Here is a 12,139-nt window from a genome sequence, read left to right as displayed (position 1 = left end):
CAGTTGCCCGAAACCCTGTTCTGACGTTTCCGGATGGATCAAGGATTAAAGGCAAGCTGCTGCGCTTCAACCCACACTCTAAGACTGTGATAACGAAGGCCAACATTGTACTCCACCGAGTTCATCCTCTCTTGAAGAAGAAAACTAGATTGAGTAATCAAAAGACACTGTTGATATAAAAACAGCTGCTAAGACCGGTTATCACCTACGGTTTTCCGATATGGTTCACCATATCAAAAACTGAAATTTAAAAACTTCAAGTCTTCGAAAGGAAGATACTATGGATATTCACTGATCTACAATTCGACCGTCAACGACAGAAGCACTATAGCAATCGAAGACTACGAAGAAGCTGAAATCAAGCCACTTGACCAGTTGACCAGAATGAAAATAATCACCAAAGTCGCCAACCACCCTAAGCAATTAATTAGAAGGACGACACCCGGACCCGAGATACCTTTGTGGTATGGATATCTTGGATAAACTCCCCACTGACGACGACGATGACGTCTCCTTCTTTGCTGGCCAGGAGGCAGCATACTACCGCGCCTGAACGCCGCCACACCCAACCTTCATCAGGACACCCGGGACTGAACAACCCGAGATGAACCTCGCTAACGAAAATCTTTTTTTAGCCATCGACTTCCATGTTACACACATATTAATTTTTTTTATTTGCCAGTGTATAGAGTTAGGCCCCCTCTTTGTGCCAACAAATGATTTATTATTATTATTATTTATTAACAAGCAATTAAAATTACAAGCTAATATAAAATTTAACAAGCCTAGCTGCAGAGACTATGATTTAATTTAAGTTATTGTTAAATATTATTTATGTTAGAATTCAATAAATTTAAAAAAAAGTACAAAAAGCAGTAGCATTAAATCTTGTGACCGACAAAAGTGAAGGTTTGTTAGGGTTCTCCTAAAATTTTCTATAGAATCACACCGCGCATGATTATTTAATTTACACCTATCGCACGTGTATTGATGGTGATTTATTTGATTTCTTCATTATTTGTATTATGTTGTGTTTTATCATATTCCTTGCAAGAGGAATGAACTCTTTTTAAGATGATTTTAATATCAAGACAGGTACCGGTATGCTGATTATTGTTGTAAATACAATAAATATGAAATATTTTACCATTTGTCTATATTTACTTATAATTTTCTTTTATTTTAGCAAAGAACATTCAGGAGCTCTTAATTTCTTATCTCGTAAGCAATTAAAATTTTCACACGCAATTAATTTTATACTCCTTCGTTGATATATGTTTAGTTTGAGATATAAGTATAAGCAAGTTCAAAATTCGGCAAGTCTTAATATAGTACATATTAGGGGAATGAAAACATTTTACTGCATCGATAGGGCCATTGGCATTGGAGCAACTCAACCGTGTGGAAATATTTATTTAGTATACAAATATGATACAAATAAATTGAGATAACTTTGAATTAGGTATTTATTTTAGTGCAAAATGTTTCATACATGTTAGAACAGTACAAAGTTAGAATTTGGATATACTTTTGAGTAAGTTTCTGCGAAGTAGATAAATTGTAACAAAAAATACAAATATGTTTGAATTAATTTTGTGAAGGTTGTATGATTTATCTTAGCTGAATACCTACTTATCGTGGTTATTTGATTTTAAAATGATGGAATATCTGTGAAGTGCATTTGAAAGAAACTCCAGAGTCTAAAACAAGGACACCGTTTGGTTAAAATAAAAAGAAATTAATGATTTTCCACACCTTTAAAGACATGTGTCATGCTAGTTAATTCTATGGTGCAAGTTAGTACCTATTTAGTTAGTAATATTTAGTTAAGGTTCAATGACCTGTAACTCTATGAAAAGATAGAAAAACAAAACCATTCTTAATTCGTTTCTTTTATTTTTTCCAGTCGAAAATCGTGTTTCTTTTTTTCTTATACTGTTTCCAATACTCTAAAAATTACAGAAAATTCTGGGGTACCAGCTGTTTTGGATCAACTGTTAAAAATTGACAAAGCTTTTAGTCCTCCGACATATTATTTTATTTCCTTCCTTCGGGGTAAATGCCTTATAAATTTAGGGCAACCAAAAGTATGTTCGAACTTATTTTTTTTTAACATTACTATTAATACGAGGATGTGATAGAAATGCGTTTTATTGGTCGCGTTCACAAAGCTAGTGGCTACGTAGTCAAGGGATTCTGATTGGTTAAATCAACTATAAAAGTAATTCATGCCTATCACGAGTTACGTCGTAATAGAAAAAAGACTACGAATCCCGAAAAATCTATTACAAGTTCCCTTCGTAGTGGAAAATCTGGTACGAAATTCGAAATTCGTAAAATTTGATATTACCAGCCCCGAAAAAACTTGAAATATGTTGTCCTTTTCTACGACAGGTTTTTTCTTCCGTAGACTAACAAAATCAGTTATTTGAAAAAATGTGAGTTCTTTTAACTTAGTCTTGTTATTTTGTATTTATAATTTTATTTATTTACGATTTTAAAGGTCGAAAACAACCAATAAACATTAATACAATAAACTGTATGAAGCACTGTCCCGGAAACCAGACATTGCTAAAGGATACACCAAAAGAACAAAAAAGGAAGTTAATTTGTTTTGGGAAGAATTAAAAACAGATTTAAATCTACTTGGACCTCCAATAAAAGAAGCAGGAACTTGGAGAAAAGTAAGCCTTAAGCTAGTGTAATCAATTCCTTTAATTTCTTCAACTTTGTATCTAGGTTTGGCTTGATTGGAAAGCATATGTTAAAAGAAAACTCACGGAGAATCAACTTGAACATAATGCAACTGGTGGTGGTAGCTATAAAAAACATAGTTTTTCTATGTTAGAAGAAGGAGTGATTCAACCCACCGGTCTCCAAATATCTACTGCTGGAATAAGAGGAACCATTTCATATGGCGTCACAAACCAAAAACCGGTCTCTTATTCTGAGAGTTCAATTATTGAAAACAAGGAACCGTCACCTCAAAGAATTGAATCCCCTGTTAATGTATCGATAACCTCAGAACGCGAGTCGTATTTACCAGCCAGCCATCTACATCAAATAAGGCTCAAGTTAGTAATGTGCTCGCGCTTCTTGAACGTCAAATAAATATGCAGAAAGAATTTTATGAAAACACACAAAAGTACTACGAGAGTCAGCAAAAAGCTCAGTACAAAAAAAATGAGGCATCGACCAATTGTGTGATTTGGGAAAAAATGATATTATTATCATGAAAACACACACCTCAATAAAAGAAAAACTTTTAAAACAAAAAGTTAAAATTAAAGCCCAGATTCTCGAAATTAAAAAATCAAAGTATGGATTCCAAAACAATCAAGACTCTGAATCAGATTAATATTTTTTAAATGTGTTATTATTTTTTTAAGACTAAGAGCAAATTGTTTAGTTTTCAATTTTTTTCTTAAGATGAATAAATTTTATTTTGTTTTTATATAAACGTATTTTTTATATTTTCTCTTATTATATTTGCTGCATTACGATAAGTCTGCTGGTCATGTTCACCTTGGTGGATTTCTTCATTTAGACTGACTGCAGGAATTGTGTCAAAATAATTTTCTACTCCGAAATGAATACAGATGTTGTGAAGAGCACATACCACATTCACAATCTGTGCAGTTTTTTGTGGACTGTAATGGAGTTGCCGTGTATCAAGAATGCATCTAAATCTATTTTTTAGTACCCCAATGGTTCGCTCGATTATATTTCGTGTTTTACAGTGGCTTATATTGTACTTTGTTTTCGACCTGTCGTCATCAACACATCGAAACGGAGTCATGAGCCACGGTTCCAGAGGGTAACCAGCATCTCCTTAAAAACAAAACTTGTTTTTCTCAAATTAAATGCATATATTTATAAAACACAACCCCAAAAGCCAAGTGTTCCTCTCGTCTTCGTCGTACTTCTTCTTGAAATGCATTTTTGCATTTGACAGATTCCAAATATGGGAGTCGTGGTTTGATCCGGGGTACTTTGCATCAACGCATCTTATTTTCATTTTATGATCGCATATCAAAAATAAGACGTGCTTTTTTTCGTGATTCGTAGCGGAATTTTTCATTCGGGGATTTCTCCGAAGGGATCTTTTGATAGGCATGATTAAAATGTCACCTCCGACGTAGTGTACAAATTTCGGCTACAAATGGCGTTTTTCTTTTTTAGTTCAGAGTTGAGCTCTGAGCAGAGTCTGAGCGAGCAGAATAGAGTCCTGAGCAGAGTATGTTCAGAGCTCTCTGATTTCATTATGAAACAACTTGGGCACAAAAACTGTCATGATTTTAAAGGTCGTCTGTTTAAAGGCTTTAAAATTTTTATATTTGTATTTAAATACCGAAAGATTCATTTCATTTTGAATTCTTGTGTCCTTACCGAGCAGCTGATTGTGAAACGTCAAAACCAGTAGCCGAAATTTTTACACTACATCGGAGGTGAAATTTCAACTACTTTTGTAGTTAGATTTAGCCAATCAGAATCCCTTAACTATGTAGCCACTAGCTTTGTAAATGCGACCAATGAAACGCAACAGTTTTTTTGGACAATCTTCGAGTTACACAAAACATACAGAGGGGGCAGATAAACCCTTGTTCAAAATTCGCGATGAAAGCATTCGTTCTTTTTTGGAAAAATATAGGTACCGGGCACAGAATTCCTTGTACAAAAAAAACAATCGATGCAATCAAAAACAAAATGAAAAATCGATTTTTATGGGTTTCAATGGACGAGACAACATTCACAGCAAACAGACATGTTGCAAATGTTATCGGAATTTTGTATCCAGATGAGACGTTCGCTAAAGAAACATTCGTATTGAATGCAGCTAAACTCGAAATGACAAATCACTCAACTTCGATGATTCGGTAAAAATTCTGGGTGAAGATTTTAACAAAGACTCGATTTTACTTTTTTATCAGATGCTGCTCCATATATGGTAAAAGCGGCACAACCTATTCAAGTTTTCTACCCAAAAATAATGCATGTTACATGCCTCGCACTTGGACTTCACCAAATATGTGAAAAAATTAAAAGTGAATATGCTGATAATAGAAAAAAGTGTTTTTAAAAGCTGCATCCAGAGTGAAAACTCTTAGACATAGAACCTGGACTGGAACTACTACGTCAAGCATTTTGAAAAGATTGTTCGGTTTTTATTTGTTTTTTTTTGGCTTTCAGCAATTGTTTTCTAGTAACATCAATTATAAGTGATGCGGTGAAGACAATCTACAGCATTAAGCCTTGTAAATCGGTGAAAAAAAATAGAACATGTAATGGAAAAAATGTTGGCTTCGAAAAACTAAAAATAATTGCAATGGCTATGTCAGGAGAGAAATCCATTGCAGTAGAAGAATATACAATCGCTGAAGTTTTAGCATTCAAATACGCTCCGCTCACTTCTGTTACGTTGAACGGAGCTTTTCCTTGTATAAAAGGGTTTTTCGATAAAACAGACAAAGCTAAATTTTCAAAATTGTTAGTGAAATGATTGATATTTACTGCAACAAAAATTTGCAATTAATTTTTTTACTGAAAAAATTTCTTTTATTCAAACATTAATTTGCTTTGTTTTTTTTTTTCTTTCTTAAATAATATATGTATGTGTATATTCTTCAATAATATATTTTGGTTGTTTTATTTATATTCAAAAAGTTGAAGGGAAGAAGAGCTTTGATTTTTCTTTTTTTGATTGGTATTGTTCTTATTAATTAATTTCCTAAAGCAGACAACGCTTCTTATAAACATCTTTTACATTTATTAAGCATATTTTGAGGGCATATAGCACTAGTTTAGGACATATTCTTGGTTGCCTTATAAATCACTTCGCTATCAATTTTCTTCAACGTTTCGAAACCAATTAAAATATTATTCAAGCTAAATGTCACAATACCTATGTTTTCAACGTTTTGTAGATGGTGTTGACTAATATGCTTTGAACGTTGATACCATCCTTTCTTCTTTTAAATACGTGATGGATAAATAGTAAATTATATGCTTCTATAATCATTATACCATGACCTTTAAGACCATTTCTATTTCAAAAGTATTGTAAAGGTGAAAAGTTGCTTACCTACTATGTTTAACATTTAACCCGTTGACTTCTGGTATCATTATTCAAATTTTTCACTTTATTTTTTTCCCTCTAAACTGAACTTAAATTCATATCAAATCACATAAAATATGTACATACATAATTAGCTCACAATTATTCCTACCAGGAAAGTAAAAATTTCGTCTATCTATTAACTAACTAAATAGGTAGGTGTATCCAACTCACAAATTTATTATTAAAATACGTATCGAATCGACATATGGATATCATACCCACCTACTATAAATGTTTGTTCACTGTTTCGTTGTCAAAAAAAAAAATAGGTGAGGTAGGTAATTTGGTCTCCAATTATAAAGTAGGCAATGCCGGCCTAAAATTCCTTAACTAGCAATAACTACTAGGTAATGTTTTTTGCATTCTTTGTAAGACCAATAATTTGCACAAGATAATATATCCAGATACCTATACCAACATTATTCATTTGTGTTATTTCAGCTGGATGTACATAGATTGGGTTAGGTACCTACCTACTCAGCTAAATTGACAAAAACAAGGCTTATAAATAGGTTTAAATGCATAGGTAGGTACATTTGTTTAATTTGCAGTTTTTTGCTTTATTATTACAGTCACGGATGGGATTCCCAGAATTGCACAGACAACCTTCAGCAAATTCACCATGCCACACCAACCCCTAACCCCAACCCCCATCGCACCTTAATCCAGAGAAACCAGAACCAGAAGCAGAGTAACTCTGTGTAGAGATATACTTAAACTAAAACTAAAAAATAAGAAAAAAGAAACACACGACCAACAGCAAAACAGAGCGTCAACGAACTTACTTGGGTTATCGTATTCCATTCCAGTTTGTTGGAGCACAATAATAATTATTGCAGACGGAAAAAGTTGTTGTTTTTTGTGTTTTATTGTAATTAGTTCACACGAAAGTCGTCCACGCAAAATTTAAAATATACAAAAACAAAAAATACCAACCGAGCAACAAAGAGAGAAATTGGAAGGAATTTCTCGAGAATTTGCTAACTTTCTCAATCAATTTGAATTTTTTGACTGTAGGTATCTAAACTTATTAAAAACGCACAACATTTTTCTATTTTCTCCTGCTGAATGATGGTGCTGGAGAATTCACAAGAACAAGAACAGTTCACAGGTAAAATTATAAAATGATTTAGTGAATTTTGATTCTTCTCTTTTTCTATAAATAAATTTTGAATCACATTCCAATATATTTTACACTCAACATTTAAACTAACATCACTTGAATTTTGATTTAGATTTTGGATTAAATTTTATTTTTTTTATTTAACATTTTTTTCAATTCCAATGAGGGTAAGAAAGAGAAGAAAATAACCATAAGGGCATAAACGTACACTGAACATTCCTCTACTCAAAACTCAACTAGGATGCGCGTCAAGCAGCAGGCAGGCAGGACCCTCCGGTGACGGTCACGGGAGATCGAGATGGAAAGAAGATTTTTCTTCCTACAACAAAAAGAAGAAAATATGATGACGATGGATGCTGTCGCTGTTCAGGCAAATAGTTTTCCACTTCAACATCCAACTTTCACCTGCAGTTTTTGTTTTAACGTTTCGTTTTTTGATTTATGCAAATAAACTTGAATTATTACCGTTATATACACATTTTATTGCAAATAGTTCAATCGAAAGCTAGCCGACTGTTTTTCTTTTGTCCTTCACTTCACACGAAACGAAAACGAAGACGAACAAGAACAACACTCGACCCGCCTTTCTTGCTCAGTGGTACGCAGAGAATAGCAATAGCGAAGCGAGTGAGGCGATATTTCATATTCGTGAGCGCCGAGTGAGCATCAATCAAAAACCGGAATGGAAAAAGTTATACAAAATAATAAAACAGATAAAGAGAGAAGAAGACAAATGCATTTGCACTCTAGTTGACGTCTTTTATACCCAGTATAACAGTTAATTTTGTGAGTAGAGTGTTGTCCTTTTTTATCTTTATTTTTGTTTTTTGATTGTAGTAGATTATGGAAAAGTTATAAATATTAATGTAAGTTTTGGTTTGTTGGGCATTTTTTGGACGGATGTTTTAACATTTCTGACATAACGAAAGTGTCAAAAAATCCCAGTTTTGGATTTGTTGCTTATTTTCGATTATCCGATGTCCATTACTGCAGCACGAATTTCCTTCTGTTTTTTTATGTTCAGTTAGGTAGGGGTTTTAATAGAACATGTTTAAAATATTAAGGCGAGGAAACACCTCTAAGTAATAAAATAAATATTTTTTTATTTTTCGGAGTTACCCTACTTTTTTTTGTATTTCGTTTCTTGGGCCTAAAACAATTTTTTTCTTAATTGATTGTACGGCGTACTAATATCCCTAATAGGTATGTAAAGGGGACATGTTGCAGCTCTGCAACCCCCCTGTTTGGGCCCACTAAAGGATTTGGGGTGGGTGCGAGTTTAGGAACACTAAAATCAAAGAAATACCCAACAATTTAATCAAGTATGGTGACACTGACCAAAAAACAGGAAAGAAATGTCAAAATCAACCATTTTTGCGTGTTTTGTACAGTTTGTTTTGTATGCGAAAAAGTGAACTTTGAAAATTAATTGAAAATAGAAATAAATGTTTCCAAGCTCTGAAATTGCTTAAGTTATTATTTATTTGCACATATCTATCAAATAAAAAACGCGAGTCAAAATTCGTGCTGCTGTAATGGAAAGTTAAGCCGTAATTTTTTCGGCTTTGCTGTGCTGTTTTTATGAAACAGAATTAGTTTATTTTGAAATTAGCGTTGTTTTTTTATGTGTGGAGGGAATAAAAGGATAATTTGGACATTTCTACCGTTGTAGAAGTGTCAAGAAATCACTCCGAATCCATCCACAACTTAAATCCTTGGATTATGTCAGCGGCACGAAATCTCGTGCTAATTTGCGTGGGCTTAATGATCGCTTTTTGGTGTCAATTATTAAGTTTCATAGGTTTAAAGAGCAAAAAATGTTCATTGTGGGTTTTTTTGTGATAAGTTTCATAATTTTGAATTTCATTTGGAAATTTAAAATTCATAAGATATAATACAAAAAGAAGAAATGAAACGTATGTAAATTAATCTTATGGACAGGCTTATTTATTAGGATAAGGATATGTCGTTATGTTTTAAATTGATTTCGGGCCAGTGGCCATTACTGATGTTTTGAATGAATTTTAAACGAAAAGTTCAATATCAATGAATACTCTCTTCCAAGGCATCAATCGTCTCGGACTTACATATATGCATAGTCAAGTGACTTCACCAAATTGATTGCTTCCGATTCGTCACTTGGACCAAACTATTGATTAAAAACCACACGTCCAAAAAGACCACCTAATTTTAATTTTATTCAATAAGCAAAATATACACTAAACTGTACAAAATCAATGAATACAAATAAAATGACTTTAATTTAAATTAGAGTTGTAAATGTAATACACTTTCAATAAAACACAATAGGTGATGTTCACTGCTCGAGATCTTTATTACAATTGAATTTCTTAAAATACATAAAACGACCGAGAATGATTTAAAAACGGGACTATACTTGTCATGCGATGCGATGCAACAAATAATAATAACAGTTAGTTTTGTTTGAATAGACAGAAGACAGAGAGAGAATATTATATACATAGAATACATTCTTTTCTTATATGCATGCATACATGCAAGAAGTTTTATTTGAACAGGGTCTTAGATTTTGATCTCACATAAAGTAAAAATTAGAGTTTACACATGAAATTGGCTAGGCACTTATATATATTTATTGAACAACTTTTTTTCACAACCCAAAAACAAAACATTTGACAGTAAAAATGAAGATATTAAAAAACCAATGTATACTAAAAAATCCTTAAAATTTCCCTACCGACTTAAAAGGAGGTAAAGACTTTCCAAAACCTACATTAAACATACGGTAAACCAAGAAAATTAAAGTTTATGAATTAATTAATAATTCTAACTCCACAAATTTTAAGTTTGACTCAAAACTTTCACATAAAATGTCCTCTTAGGTTCCAATGGTCAATAACAAGGTAGTTCAATAATTGAAATAATAAAAAAGTTTGGCAAAAAATTAAATGTTTTTTAACTTTAAGTAATGATGATAGCTTCACTTGTAAATCGGTTGTGGCCTTTTATTGGAACTTGTATAACTACACTTATTAAAAACTAGCAATAAAACACGTTGTATTATAATTTATAATTTATATTTTTGCTTTAATTTGAAAATGTCTTCTTAAATTTTAGGTACATATCAGTATTTCAGGATCCTAAAAACTGGGGCCCTACTATGCACATATTCGTAACTCGATTCTACGAAATTGAAATTGCTCGAATTCGAAAAATTTGTACTATGTATCTATTTGACTACTTTTAAATCAACGGGAATCGAATAGTTCTAGTATTGCCAACTAAATTCTTATGAACTTTCGATTAAACGAGGAACTACGTAACTCGAAAGTAGAATTCAAAACAAGGATAAATCGAAAATAATCACTCTACATCAAATGTGTTTGCGAGCGAAGTTTTTTTTCTCAAGAAGTAAGTAAAATGTTGAATATGAGTTCCAACTACCACCCCAATTACACTGGCAATTCGTGATTTTTGCCGAAAATATCGTTTTAATTTTCGTTTCTCTTCCTCATTTATTTCAAAATTCATGACTCTTTCTATTCAAGTCAAAACTTCGGCAAGTATTTTTGAAATGGTTTTCTGTGCAAGTCCAGCGTTCTTCTCATCACCGATTTAGTTTTGGTCACCTCCTATTGCCAAAAACTTCAATGCTGCTGATAACTGATTGATAATTGGAACATCATTTTTTCTTCTGAGAGTAGTCATGTCGGATGATATGGTGTTAAGAAAGAACATAAATCCGTCTTTAGAAAGACGATAGTTCTTAACAAAACTAAAACAAAAGTATATATTTTCCATTAAGAATGTGTTCAAATATTCTACCGTATATACAAATATGTTACGGCAGATCCTGGAAAAACCCACTATCTATCAAAAGTCTGTCCAATTACTGTCATATGCTGATGACATTGACATAATCGGAAAAACTCAGCGTGGTGTCAATGGGGCTTTTGTGAGTATAGAGGCAGAGGCGGCAAAAATGGGTTTAACGGTTAATGAGGGCAAAACAAAGTACATGCTGTCGTCTAGAAAGGACATACAACACCGACGTCTTGGTCAAAACGTCACAATCGACAGACGTAACTTTGAGGTAGTCAAGGACTTCGTCTACCCAGGCTCCGACCTCACAAAACTTGGAGCGCGAAACTGGAGACATCTAGCTAAGGACCGAGCTAGATGGAGAAGTTTGTTGGGTGAGGCCCTAGTTCACAGAGGACTGTAGCGCCACCTTAAGTAAGTAAGTAAGTATATACAAATATGTACAAACTTTTTCTCACTTAGCGCCATTATGTTGGAATTATCTTTTATTCTTCTGCGTTCAATTTTCTTTTAGCGTTTTTCATTTCCTTGCAAATTAAACCAAATTCCAACGGTGTCCATTTTTATAATAATTATTCTTCCCCAAAAATTGTATGTTTTATTTTTGTTTCTTTTTTTTGTTTTTAAAACTGTCAAACAACTCGATACTCGCTCGAAACCGAAAGTACAACATTTTTTGAAAAAAAGTTGGTATAATCAGCATCCGATTTTACTTTCAAACGTAGAATCGAGTTACATAGTAGGGCCCTTGAATTATTTATCGGTTTTTGTTTTATATAAATATTTAATTCCTAAGTTAGGAAACATTTTCCTACATGTACCACCACTGACATGATACCAAATGTCAAAATATAGGACTTATTCACGAAAATCGAATTCGCTATTCACAGTTAAAGATATATCAGTCGATTGAGATAGACAATATGAAAAACTAAATTTATCTATAATTTCGACTATTGTCGTATCGAAAGTTGAACGACACACTTATTAGTCTATATTTTATCTTTTTTCATTTCCTAACTTTGCTCAACCATGTGTCTTAATAAATAGTAGTTGGAAGGGTATTTGGAGACAGTGTTTCCTCAAAAATTTAA

At 32.8% G+C, this 12,139-nt stretch overlaps 1 protein-coding gene and 1 long non-coding RNA gene across 3 annotated transcripts in view; one reads left to right on the top strand and one right to left on the bottom strand.

Annotated features, from left to right (window-relative positions):
* The window catches only part of LOC129944408 (beta-1,3-galactosyltransferase 1), a 65,223-nt gene extending 57,349 nt beyond the window's left edge, over nt 1-7,874 (bottom strand). Inside the window, exon 1 of one of the 2 annotated variants that reach the window (XM_056053813.1) lies at nt 7,450-7,874. The gene's annotated coding sequence lies outside the window, so the exon portion shown is untranslated. The other variant, XM_056053812.1, reaches the window with a different exon arrangement.
* Nucleotides 7,092-7,711, top strand: LOC129944409 (uncharacterized). Its single transcript, XR_008781429.1, has 2 exons — nt 7,092-7,229; nt 7,408-7,711. It is a non-coding gene; the product is annotated as an uncharacterized LOC129944409 (long non-coding RNA).
* Nucleotides 7,875-12,139: the final 4,265 nt, after the last annotated feature.

The sequence above is a fragment of the Eupeodes corollae genome, chromosome 2 (genome assembly GCF_945859685.1).
Source record: "Eupeodes corollae chromosome 2, idEupCoro1.1, whole genome shotgun sequence".
Classification (NCBI taxonomy): Eukaryota; Metazoa; Arthropoda; class Insecta; order Diptera; family Syrphidae; genus Eupeodes; species Eupeodes corollae.
Note: the sequence above shows the minus strand (reverse complement) of the source record. Positions and strands in the feature narration are given on the sequence as shown.